Source organism: Gymnoscopelus braueri (genome assembly GCF_963280865.1).
Source record: "Gymnoscopelus braueri genome assembly, chromosome: 9".
Taxonomy (NCBI): Eukaryota; Metazoa; Chordata; class Actinopteri; order Myctophiformes; family Myctophidae; genus Gymnoscopelus; species Gymnoscopelus braueri.
In genome coordinates this window covers 16,710,980-16,723,843 of record NC_137610.1, presented here as the reverse complement: position 1 = coordinate 16,723,843, position 12,864 = coordinate 16,710,980, and the positions used below count along the sequence as shown (strand labels likewise).

Genomic DNA, 12,864 nt, shown 5'->3' with positions numbered 1-12,864 from the left:
TTAAAAGGCTCCGATCTATCTTTTTTTGCATCATTAGTCCAATCTGTGCAACATTTCATCAGCCTTGCTCGCTTTTATTTAGATCGTATTAACCATGATGATCGCTTTCATCTGGTGTGACAATAATCTGTCTAAAGATATTCCCATCTTATACCGTTTTATAGTGATTGCACCTGACATTGACCGATAAGAAATGATAAGATGAATGTTTCATTGACCTACTTGCTTGGTGTTTGTATTAGATTAAGTAATATCTAGACTGATATGATACCTATATCATACAGACTAAGTGAATTCCGTGCACAGAAGTATGGGCTATTGGCTGGCAAATACTGTCAATGCTGCTGGTCCTGTTTTGCTGTCTGTCTCCCTAAAGATGCAGAGTAACTTAAAAAGGAGAGGACTTGACCCGAATGATCTCTGTCTGGAGGGGTTCATGTAATAAGACAATGGTTCTCAAACTTTTTCATGTCAAGGACCCCCAAAATGATATGTATTTGGCTGCGGACCCCCATCTCAAAAATATTCTGTGCCAGGGACCCAGAAGCAAAGATTTGAGTTAAAAATGTTTCATGATTTTTCAAAAATAGCAGATCTACAAGCTCATCACAAAGTAACGTGCCATGAGCTTATATCTGCTATTTTAAATAGCCAAAGTATAAAATATGTTTAAAGTGGTTAAAATATTTGTGACACTATATTAACACATTTAGCTGGGGACCCCCTGGTACCACCCCAAGGACCCCACTTTGAGAACCAATGATATAAAACTGTCATTGCCATCGTGATTTGTGAGAATAGCCTATGATTAATACAATGGCCGTGGACAGACATGAGATTGAATTATGGTGTATTTAAGTTTATTGGTTTTGCTGCTACAGCTTAGCTACACATTAATAATTTAGTGTGTCAGCTGTGGCATGTGATCTTTTAGTATTTGGTTGGTAGCTGTGTTTGTAGGGCAAGGCAACCGTACCTGGATGTGTTGAAAATGTTGTTAAATGCTTATGAGGTTAAGAGGCCAGTCAGGCCACACAGTAAACTCGTACAATTGTATCACTTGTATCCCGATTGGGTTTAGACAGTATGTTTCTTGTTGTTCAAATGCATGTCTGTTGGTTTAGGCTATCACTGTGTAAAACCGCATTAGTTACACATCAACCACTGTTGACGACCACATCCACTGAAGATGCTACAGATTTGGCTGCATGTAACCCATCCCTTTACTGTTAGACCAAACCCTTTCCCCTAGAGTGGCATTAGAAACACTGATTGTTTGAGATTTCTCAAGGGTTGATTCAACAGTAGCTTACTTATTGCATGATAGTGATTTCAAACCAACAGTATTACAGAGGCACATGTTTTACCTGGCTATATGTATTTAATAAGGTCAAGTCAGTTTATATCCTGCAGTGAGCTCTGGTCCAGAAAAGCCTTTTGGATAAATGCATCCACTAACCATATTGTAGATTATATACTGTATGTTCCCCTATATAGGCCTTCCAAGGTGTGATACCAGTCATGTGCTACATCCTTCAGACATGACATTCCTCTTTGCAGCACAGATTAATTTGCTGTTTTCACTTTCAGTTATCCCTGCTTATGAACACGTATATACACAAGAGAGGATTACTGGGCCCCACTTGATGGGAATGGAGCAGTTTCTTATGAGTTGTTTGACATAATCATCCTACTGGTCAATTTTACACCTGGTGTTTCATGTTTATGTTTGGACAATTCATACTGGCGGTCAAATAACAATGACGATAATAGGAATCATGGGGCTAATTTAACCCCATGAACCCTAGCATCCCTATTCTGGGGGTGAGCATTTGCCAAAAATAGTGATCTACAAGCTCACAATGTGTTACTTGCAACGCATCGCGTTGTCGAAATCTCTTTCAACAAAGAGATTTGGTGTGGAGGGGAAAAAAGGAGCGCACAAGAAGTACAGAGCCCCAGGGGACTCCGGTCAACTAATTATATAGGGTTTAAGTAGTTAGGCACTAGTTCTGCAGGGAGCAAAATGAACAGTTTTATGATTTTCTGAAGGTTTTGCTATTATACTGTAGCCTTAATTGAGGCAATTTTCTTGAAATTAATTTTATTGTTAGTTAACACAACTTTTTAGTTTAGCAAGTGTAGTATATCTACTGTTTTTTAAATTGATTATACTGTATGATATGCTGATCTTGAGCAGCATTAGCATTTACATTATGCTGTACCACCATTATATTTTGCGTCAGTGTTATTGTTATATTACCAAAGAGCTATTTCCTGATACAGATATGGGAGGATACGGTATCAATGTCGTTTTATTTGTTTCCTACCCCAGAATGTGTCTTCACACAGAGGTGGAGCAATAGGCCCACCTACAGAGACACAAAGGGGACTCATTGAAGGTCAGACAGACATGATGACATACTGGAAAAGAATAATATGGATATTAAATACTGCTGAAAAGGGTTTATGAATTGTAAATACTCCTTCCTGATCAAGGAGCTGAGCTGGATTGTCTGTAGGATTAATGTATTTATGTTCAGACCAGCCACACCACGTACAGCTGTGTGTGTGTGTGTGTGTGTGTGTGTGTGTGTGTGTGTGTGTGTGTGTGTGTGTGTGTGTGTGTGTGTGTGTGTGTGTGTGTGTGTGTGTGTGTGTGTGTGTGTGTGTGTGTGTGTGTGTGTGTGTGTGTGTGTGTGTGTGTGTGTGTGTGTGTGCGCGCGTGTGCGTGTGCGTGTGTGTGTGTCAGTCTGTGTATGCACATTTATGTATGTATTCATAGACACACTGTTTTTGGTGTTACTAGGAACAAAAACCAAAAAAAAGCTTTTGGATTTGCACGTCTCATTTTATGGAAATTGGAAACAGCAAGGCTATGTAAATCTCATCAGTGGTGTATTGCACCTGCGCCCTCAAAGTGTTAGCCCTTGGCTCATCCCTGGTTTAACCCATTCAATCCGGGAAACGCATTTCTGTCATTTTAGATTTATTTGGCTATTAAAAAATATGAGTTTGTAGATCTGCAATTTTTTTTTAAATCGTGAAAATGTGTGCAAATCTTTGAATATATATGTATTTGAAAGCGAACATTTGTCAAATATTTTGTTCCAGGGACCCCCCCAGAAGCAAAGATTTGAGTTACAAATGTTCCCTTTCAAATAGTATATATTCAAAGATTTGCACACATTTTTCACGATTTCTTTTCAAAAATAGCAGATCTACAAGCTCATAGCGCTATGAGCTTGTATATCTGCTATTTTTGAATAGTCGAAGAAATCTTAAAATGACACAGTTGCCTTCCCGTATTGAACGGGTTAATATAGAACCAGGGACCTTCCCAATCCGTAGTGCATCTGCGATACATGCAGTTTGTCACAGCAGGGTATACACAGATATAATTAGATATGCAGCACCATGGATGTCACAAGCTCACATGCGGTTTGCACCCACCAGCCAAAATTGATGCCGTTTTTACTGTTCATCATATGAAACACATTGAGGGATCCATTTGATCAAGTTGCTGTTTGTTTCGCTATAAAGCAAAGTCATGAGGTTATATAAGAACAATAGTCACCATTTCACAAGCCTTTTCTCTTGTCCCCGTTTGAAGCATTTAGGTACAGTAATATATATAATATACAATATTAACAACAACCTAACTTATCATCCGATTGATTCATTAACTAAGCTGGACTTGTGGTTCACTATATGTCATTAGTCTGCCATAGCAATGGGTACTGTAGTAGAATTACAGTAGTTACTGTACATTATCTCTTTTCTTTATCGTTATTATACCTTTTATTATACCTTTTATGGTTAGAGGAATGCCTTTGCCATTATTGAAGTACCTCTGGATTATGGGAAACTGTTCAAGTTTAATAGCATTAGTTCACATACCAAATCCTCAACTCACTGTCTAACTTGCTGGCAGTCATGGGACTCACATGTTGTCCTGAGATTCACCACCAGATTTAAGCCTTGAAAGGGAAAGGGAAATCCTCTGATGTCCATTGGAAATCTCTGTGCGTGTGCGTGTGTGTGCGTGCGTGTGTGCGTGTGTATGTGTGTGTATGTGTGTGTGAGAGAGAGAGAGAGAGAGAGAGAGAGAGAGAATTGTAACAATGAGTCATACTGCATCTCTACTGTATGTAGGCATCTTATTATTCTTGATCAATATCATGCTAAGTACAGAGAACAAGATGATGAGGAACAAGCATGTCTTGTCTAACATGTCTCTGCTGTCCATCAGGAAGTGATTTTCCAACCAGCTGTTGCAGTTGCTCCGTCATCGCGAATAGCATTCCTGGATGGAATTCCCCAGGAAATGTTTCGCTGAGAGAGTTGGGGAAGTGAGGGGAGTTTGAGAGTCACTGGAGTGGAGAGAGTGTGATTGTTGAACCATATTTAATTCATGAGTGTGTAGGAGGTGGAATCCGAAACACGCCCTGCGCTGCAACGCTGACCCGGCCCCTGTGTTTTGTTAACCATTGAGATACTGTACAGCTCTCCCATGGTTTTCTCATCATTGCCTTTTATGATCCCATGCTCGCCCCCAGATCAACTTCATAGACCAATGCAGATGTATGATTTGAACTACCACTGCTTCTCAATTTTGCAGGAACCAGCTTGGCTTGGCCAAGGAAGGACACATTTTATGAATACCATCTTGTTTGGGGACACATCGATCAGAAATTGGTGCGTATTTTTAGAACGGAAACGATGTGGCTTCCTGGAGGCTCAGCCAGCTAATGTGCAATACTGTAGGCACAGACCTGCTCACAATGTCATGTACTCAGGTTCAGCTCATGACCTGCTGTGTCGTATCATGTTATCCCTTCTCTCTACCCTCTTTCCTGTCATTCTTCACTGCTCTCTCTCTAGTAGGGCAGATATTCACAGAAAGACTATGGTGGATTTGTCATTCTGCCAGTAGGTCACCCAGTTAATGACCCTAAAGCATGAAGCAAATGATGAATGTTGTCTCTTTCATCTGAAACAGAAACGTCTGGTAGGAGCAGAAAAAGACAGGTTGAGAAGCCAGGACTCCAGTGTCCACGGCATCACCCCATGACCTCATTACTGAACATACACAGTACATGGAAAATCTGATTGTTCAGTACACTGTTGGTACTAGAATTGACTAATGATGACACGACATGTCCTATATGGTCTGAGCACACGTGACCGCAGAAGTAAGACCGAGGGACCACCAGAAAATAAGTAGGTAGACCCCCTAACAGAGTGACTCAGGTCAGTAACAGTGCCACATGCTGCCAGCAAGCCCAGTAAATGAGACGCCAGTCTGAGCCAGTGGCTGATCCTCTGGGACTGACTAACACTATACTGTATGTGTTCCTTATCAGGATTAGTCAATAAATAGTAGACAGTTTAATGCTCAGTGCCAAGTTTTCAGGTTGTTGCTTAGACTGTAAAATCTGGAGTTTTCATTTAACATTCTGTGCCGTTAACAAACTTAAGCGGGATAAGCTTTACAATTCATTTTGAAATTTGACAACTAATTGTTTTTGTTTTTCTTGCACACTAGTGTTGTTGGGCATGAGCTTTTGTGTCTGCTGTTCCGTTTCAAGCCTGTCACCTTGCAACTTCATCAAGATGAATATTCTGTGAAATCAATCCTAGTAGATGCAACCAATGCCACATGACTCTCAGGCTTCGCAGAATCAGTATGCAGCACTAGAACTCAAGGTTTCTAAAAGTCTTATTATGTATGAAAGGTATTGGTAGGTGCAGGTTTCAAATTATGATGATACTTTAGGAACGATTTCCTCTCTCTTAAGTATTATTAGCAGGTAGTGTCACCCTTTTTAATCTGAAAGCCAATAGGGGGAGATATAATTAACACTAGCTAATGTTGGCTGGAGAGATGTTTATTCATGAAGATGTAATCTATTCTTGTGTATGATTTCATCAAAGGAGATGAATATCTCAGTTATAGAGAAGCATGGGAACAGTCTGGGACAAATCCTTCTCCTGCCTAAGGGAAATTGATTTTCTGTGGTAAAGATCATGCTTACAGCAGGCTGTACAGCCTCAGTTAAAGGGGTAAAAGTTCACCATGAGGTTCCTTGGGCTTTAACATGCCTGTTTCCTGCATTACAATTTGAATGAACACTGTTAGCGTTAACCCTATCGTCCCTATTGTGGGCATGTGATTATGGGCGAAAATCTGCCGATATACAAGCTCACAACACGTCACATCTTTACAAAGCAATCAATAAATGCACGGAATCTCTGCATGCATTCGAAACAATTTGAAAATGAAATGAAAATAGTGCTTAACCTTTCAAGATTTCAAGATAATAAGTGGTTCAGAGTAGTGAATGTTCTTTCCTGGCTATTCTGCCATAAAGGCCACTTAAGCAAACTGTTATTCTGTACTGTCAGTTGCTTGCACCACAGGATCCAGTGCCCATTTGAAAGAGGTATATGATCCATAGAACAGAGCACCTGGTAGTCTTTGTTTCCTTGTCCTGGCTGCTTGTGCCAAGTGAATAATGGCTACTTTGTTGTGACTTGCCCGGAGTATTTTGTTGTGCCACTGTACAATGGTTGAAACAGCTGTAAATGGTTTTATGTCTTTTATCAAGAGCTCTACAGTATTTAAAAGTCCATTGAACTAGGTCCTAAAAGAAACATCAGAGTTGCTTTCCCTTAGCATTTACAGCTCACGATGACTTTCACTATTATCAGACCAGGCAAACAAATGAGCAACACCTGCTCTTTTTTGCATGTTGAGGTCATCATCAGTCGTCCTCTGCAGCTGATGGGACCGTGCTGCTGTGTCCCGTGTCACAGTGGGAGCACACATTAGATGTATTTGTGGCATGCTCTCAAGAGCTCCAGCGGTTTGCCCCTCCTGTCCCCCACCCCACCCCATCAGCATGCTGGGAGTGTTCTCCGCTGTCAGGGGGTCCCCCGGGGGGCCACGGGAGCCAGAGGTCAATGACAGTGGGGCGGAGAGCCTTGCGTTCGAGCCACTCGCCATCAATCCGCATTAATGACACATCACAGCCAAACAGCTGAGCAGGAATGGTCCTGCACTGTGGTAGAGTTGGCGTTATTATTATTATTATATATTTTTTTCATTTCCAAATGGCACAGTTGTTTGTCTGAGTAAAGCAAAGAGTGGTGTGGAATTCATCGCAGTCAAGTGTAAATTGTTCATGATGGAGTAGGTCCTGAGGGTTAGATAGAGACCCTTTTTTTTGTTGAGAGGGGGTGCCGGCTATCACGAAGACAGACAGGGGTGAGATGGAAAGACAACAGATTAAGCAAACAAAATGACATTGCTCTTGAGCTGCACTGTTGATCATATTTCCGCAGAATTGACAAGCCAATGCGCTCACATCAAGGTTAATTGAGGGCTCCATCAGCTTCTCTCTGTGTACAGCAGCTGTCAGACTGTTTTTCATGGCTGCCTTGGGGAGAGGGCTCTCCTGTCTAAAGAGCGGCACTGAAATTACTGCTGTCCTACGCTCTGATCCTCTACAGGCTGCTGACCCAGCGAGAACTGTAAAGCTCCCTCTCTCTCTTGCTGCCTCTCATTCCCTATTTTTCTTTCTTTATTTCCTTCTGGTATCCCTCTCTCTCTCTCTCTCTCTCTCTCTCTCTCTCTCTCTCTCTCTCTCTCTCTCTCTCTCTCTCTCTCTGCCTTTGTCTCTTGCCTGTATGTTGTCAGCACCATTCAGTCAGGAGGAGGACTGATGCTCTGACAGAGCCTGAGTTATTTCATATCACGCCAGCGGAAGTACATTTAGCAGCTGGACGCTGCACCGTGTGAGTGTGTTACTTTAGCTTTGTATATTCCGCTCATCAGCAGTAACCTTGCCTTAAGGGCAGAGAGACTCTCTGGTTACTGTCTCAGTCGAAGCCAATCTCTAGGATTACACAGGTTGCTCTAGTTTGGGAGATTGGCCGATAAAATTGAGTCCAGACAGGAGGGAGCTCTTCGCATGGCAATAACATTCTACATGGACCTGTGCACATGTAATACACTGGTTATCTCCGAGAAGAAATACATGAAGTTGTAGGGGAGGCATTGTAGTGTGTCACTAAGATGTATTGGCTACTTTGTTGGTGCCTTGTTGCTCACATCTAGACAGCAAAACAGTGGCTTTCCATAATGTATGGTTTTCCCTGAGAATGTGAGCCATATGGACTAACAATACACTGTGCAGTGCACACTGTGTATAAACAAAAAACTGTATTTGTATTTTTCAAAATGTATGTATAATCTCTATGTAATGTAGTTTACATTGTCTGTTTGTCTGGACAGATATATCCATTCCAAACTCTCCCACCTTGGTGGATCACAATTGCGTGCTGTACTGTCATCACTGGCCTCCAACTACTCTGACAACGGGTACTGACATGATAGTACTGATGTGACAAATGACTGCCGTCACGGATTGGCCTCGTACTTTGTGACTATTTCAACTGTGCAATAAACTGGGCAACGCAGAGAATATACATATATATATATATCCTGAGTCCTGGGCATATATATATATAAATCTCTGGTCTCTCTCTCCATCACACTATCCTTTCAGCTTTGAGTATACGTGACAACAGATGCTCTATTTTATTTTGCTCCTTCGGCACCAGTAAGGATACGTTAGCAGTTCAGGGACTTCTACAATGCATCCTGATCGAATCTCTGCTCTTTCTCTCTCAATCTTTTACTTACAGTACCTACTTATCACTCGATCCTTTCAGCCCAATGTAGGGCTTGGTGAACGTGGCGTACAGTTGACAAGCTGGGTTTGAGCCCTAATCTGTTTGAGCTCCACTGTCGGCCTGGTATATCTTGTCGGATTGTGTGTATCATTACTCATGGCAAACTGTGTAAAGCAGAGCCTTGTACTGCATGTTCCATCAGTTAATCTATTAATTCACTGTAGAGTATAGGAGGAGAGACCCATGGTATTGCCTCATCTGGCCTCTGTTGTGCAGGAGAGGATAGAGGCAGTACAGCTGCTGGTGCAGTCAATAATGGAGGCCTATCCCTATCACATTCTATGTACACTCTCCATTTGAAGATTTCCCTTCCATTAAGCTCTCCTTTTCCCTTCTGTTATGATGTTGGCCCAACCCGCCTGTAAACACACAAAATGCGAGAGCAATTCATTTGACCACTCTGGTTTTCTATAGAGGTATTATGCCATTTTAACCCACAGCACGGCTAGATATAATGTCATCAAAGTCACAGAGTCGTCAAACAAAAGGGCATTGTTTGATGCTCTGCCGTGCCGTTGTAATTTATGGATTCTTCAGCACACATGCTGTTGGGCTTGGACTAAGTATTTAACAATAGACATTTGAAATGGACTATTTAACATTAGACATTTTCTTGTAATACATGTTCTTTACATGCCTAATCATGGAATGTCCCTGCAGTGCATACTAAATAACAGTTTCCACAGCAATTATATCCATCCTTATAGGGCATAGCAGTGGCGGACATTTCCTGGTTCCACTTCAAAATACTCAATGCATTTTTCCCATTGACATTTCCAAAAATATTTATATCAATTATTTTAAGCCTAGAATCAAGACATCCAGGGTCCTGGTGAATCATGACCATAAAACGTTTGATTCTGTGACAAAACTTTTTTGAAAACGGCAAAACAAAGGGTATTTATTAAATATAGTATATCATATAATTAAATATAAAATAAAATAAAATCACAGAAAAAAATGTTTAATGGTCATGATTCACCAGGACCCTGGATGGCTTGATTCTAGGCTTAAATTAATTGATATAAATATTTTTGAAAATGTCAATGGGAAAAATGCATTGAGTATTTTGAAGTGGAACCAGGAAATGGCCGCCACTGCTATGCCCTATAGAGCTGCACATCTTGTGGGAAAGCAGCATCCTACTGTATAATTGCTATCAACTGTTTGCCATATTAATTGGACAAAGCCTTAATAGCGTTCAGTTCAACCCCGGAAAGTGTTGTGCTGTAGTACTATGGACATATGAACATGTCAGTTCTCTAGGGATAGCGTGCAGCCCATGGAAATGACCTTGGATCTAGTCAGAATATGCTGGCTTCAGTGGAAAATGGAGACTGCATATTAAGGGTTGTTCTTTAATAATGGCCTTCAGCATTATGCATGCACATAATTGACTTTCAGTCCATATCCTCCTCGCATATGATCCTCATTGGCTGCTATTATCTAAAGACCTTGGTCTCTTTTGGTGTTTTCCCAGAACTCTTTTTTTTTTCTTCAGGTTGTGGCTTGAACTGGTAACGGTACTCAATTTCTACAAGCTCTGAATCCAGGAGTTTGAGAGGTCACTCAATCTCATTGGCTAACCGCCCGGCCAGATCCTTTACCCTGACCTTAACTGGACCGAATCCATATCTAAATGTAACCATCTCTAATGTAGCTTCAAGAGGTAGGAGACACTAAACACATTTATTGTAGATGTAAACTAGGCTATACATTTCTTGCTTGTGATAGAGGACCATAATATAAGACAATTAATTCATATTTTTTGTGCATTCAGTAATTATGTGCACTGCTGCTATTTTGGGTCTAAATCTCCTGGTTTGCCTTTTCTGGGGTTGAAATAAAAAAAATCTACACTCCTCAGTGGATATTTGCTATCTCCATACCTTTGGTCCTAAACTACTGTGTACCCAGTTTTGAAATAGTGTCCACCCTTACTTTATAATGCATTTATAAGGTGTGGTATGACCAGCCTGCTGTGACACTCTCTCTCGTTAATTTTCAAATCGAGCTGGAGAGTAGACCTTGAAAAAAAAATTGGTTGAGGATTGGGGGTCGTTGTATGGGTGGCTGTAGTTTAGCTATGATAAATAATGATTCACAGACATGATACCAGTATTCAGCACATGTTTCGGGATATTTACATTCTGGGAGTTCAGGAGACGATGCTCAAATCCGGGAATTTAAATTGTATCTGGCTCCAGTCTTGGGCTTCTGTCTGTTTAGAAAACATCAACATACTGTACTGTAGTAGACCTCCCCTCACCCCACCCACCTCCACTGCTACTCACGCCTATAATTATAGCATCAATTTAAAACCTGGAATTTTATTTCCAACAACAAAACAGCCAGATTTCCATGCCCCCTTCAATTGTTTAACCTTATAGTATAGAAACTTAACCATCTCTAATAAGTATGTAACATATATAAAATAAAGATACAATAATATCGCGATATCCATGAGATTATATTTATCACAATATTTGTTTCATGAATAAATACAAATCATGACTTGAAGTTACTTGAATGAAAAAAGTCACTTGGCACATGTGCCAAGTGACTTGGCACATGACCACCCAGAAAATCCAAATTCTTAGTATATATGCAAAGAATCTGTGCGATCTCTCCACCACTTGAGGGAGCAGTCAAGACAAACACACATACATACTTCGGCCCTAAAACCATCGCTGTCGTGTCGACCTCGCGCTTCAGCTTCTCTTTTTGGAGAAGCGCTTTTTTTTTGTAATTTGGCCTGGCTTAAGTTTTCAACTGGTTGCTGTAATTCAGCAAGCATCTCTGGGTGGCGCTGATACAAGTGGCTTCTCAGGTTGGTTTATTTCCCTTAGTGTAGGCAATTGTCGCCCGGCAATGTCTGCATGAAGATGAACATAGTAGCTCCCTCCGCTGCTGGTCAAACAAAAACAGAAAATAAAATAGAAAATAATACCTATAGATGCCCACAATATTTTTGTTATTGTGATATCGCGATAACGGCAATATTGTTACCTAAGTAATATGCCTAATCTCTAATATGTAATGCCTAAACACAGCCATTTTATTGGGATACATACTGTACCTATCAGCTTGCCTTTTGCTATTCATGCAATTCATGGTAGATATAGCTACTGCCGATTCAAGCGGTATTTGGGAACAATGTTTCAAGTTGGAGGAAGTCCTGGATTTCCACTCTTGGCTTGTGGCTCATATTTTCTGTGGAATCTGTAACCCAACCAAATGCCAGAGGAAAATGTCAAGTAAATGTTACTTGTCAAGCAAATGTCAAGAACATTTTACATGGTGCTAAAACAAAATTTCAACAACAAATCAGTTTCCTATGAGAATTACTAACAAGCAAGCTATGAATATTACGCTGGGGGTCCTCAGTTCCATACAAATGGAGTTAAAGGTGGTATAAGTGATATTTTGGTTAAAACAAGGTTTTAACAATGGTTTTTGTTTAAAAGTTCTATATTCTGATAGTAATCATTGCTATGGTGTTTGTTCAGTAACAGGGGTCTCCCTATCTCTCCAGCTCTTTAGTAAACAGAAAATAAATTTTCAGGTAGGTTCCAAGTTTCATCCAATCAGGAGAGAGAACCCCACTATTTATCGGCCTGTACTGTATTTCAGTTCCAATTTTGTCTGCTTGGGTAATTGTTTCATCACTTACAATTTAATTTATTTATCCTGTATCCTGTAAGAGTTCTCTATCCTGATTGGATGAGAACTACAACAATGATTACTATCAGAGTATAGAGCTATTTAACACTACTGCACCATCAGATTTTAACTTAATTAAAGACTCTGTAAAGTGAATTCAGTGATTTGTTTATAAACATATAGTCATGGCTGAAAATCTGTATACATTTTTGGAACTATGTTTTACTGAATTAAGAAAAAACTTTTTTAATCATATAGCTGAGCTATTTATTTGGGCAGGGTTAAAATCCTACCTGATGATGACGCACCACAGTCCTACTGTATTCTACAGTGTGTTTTCAATACAAGACGATGATTTCAATTCCGCCCCTAATAATACACAAAACAAGCGGCAGCCATCTTTGTTTATACAGCATTGCAACGAATGCCTCTCGAGTTCTT

At 40.4% G+C, this 12,864-nt stretch overlaps 1 protein-coding gene across 3 annotated transcripts in view; it reads left to right on the top strand.

Moving 5' to 3' along the window:
- The window catches only part of tln2b (talin 2b), a 131,626-nt gene that overhangs the window by 276 nt on the left and 118,486 nt on the right, over nucleotides 1–12,864 (top strand). The window lies entirely within an intron of this gene.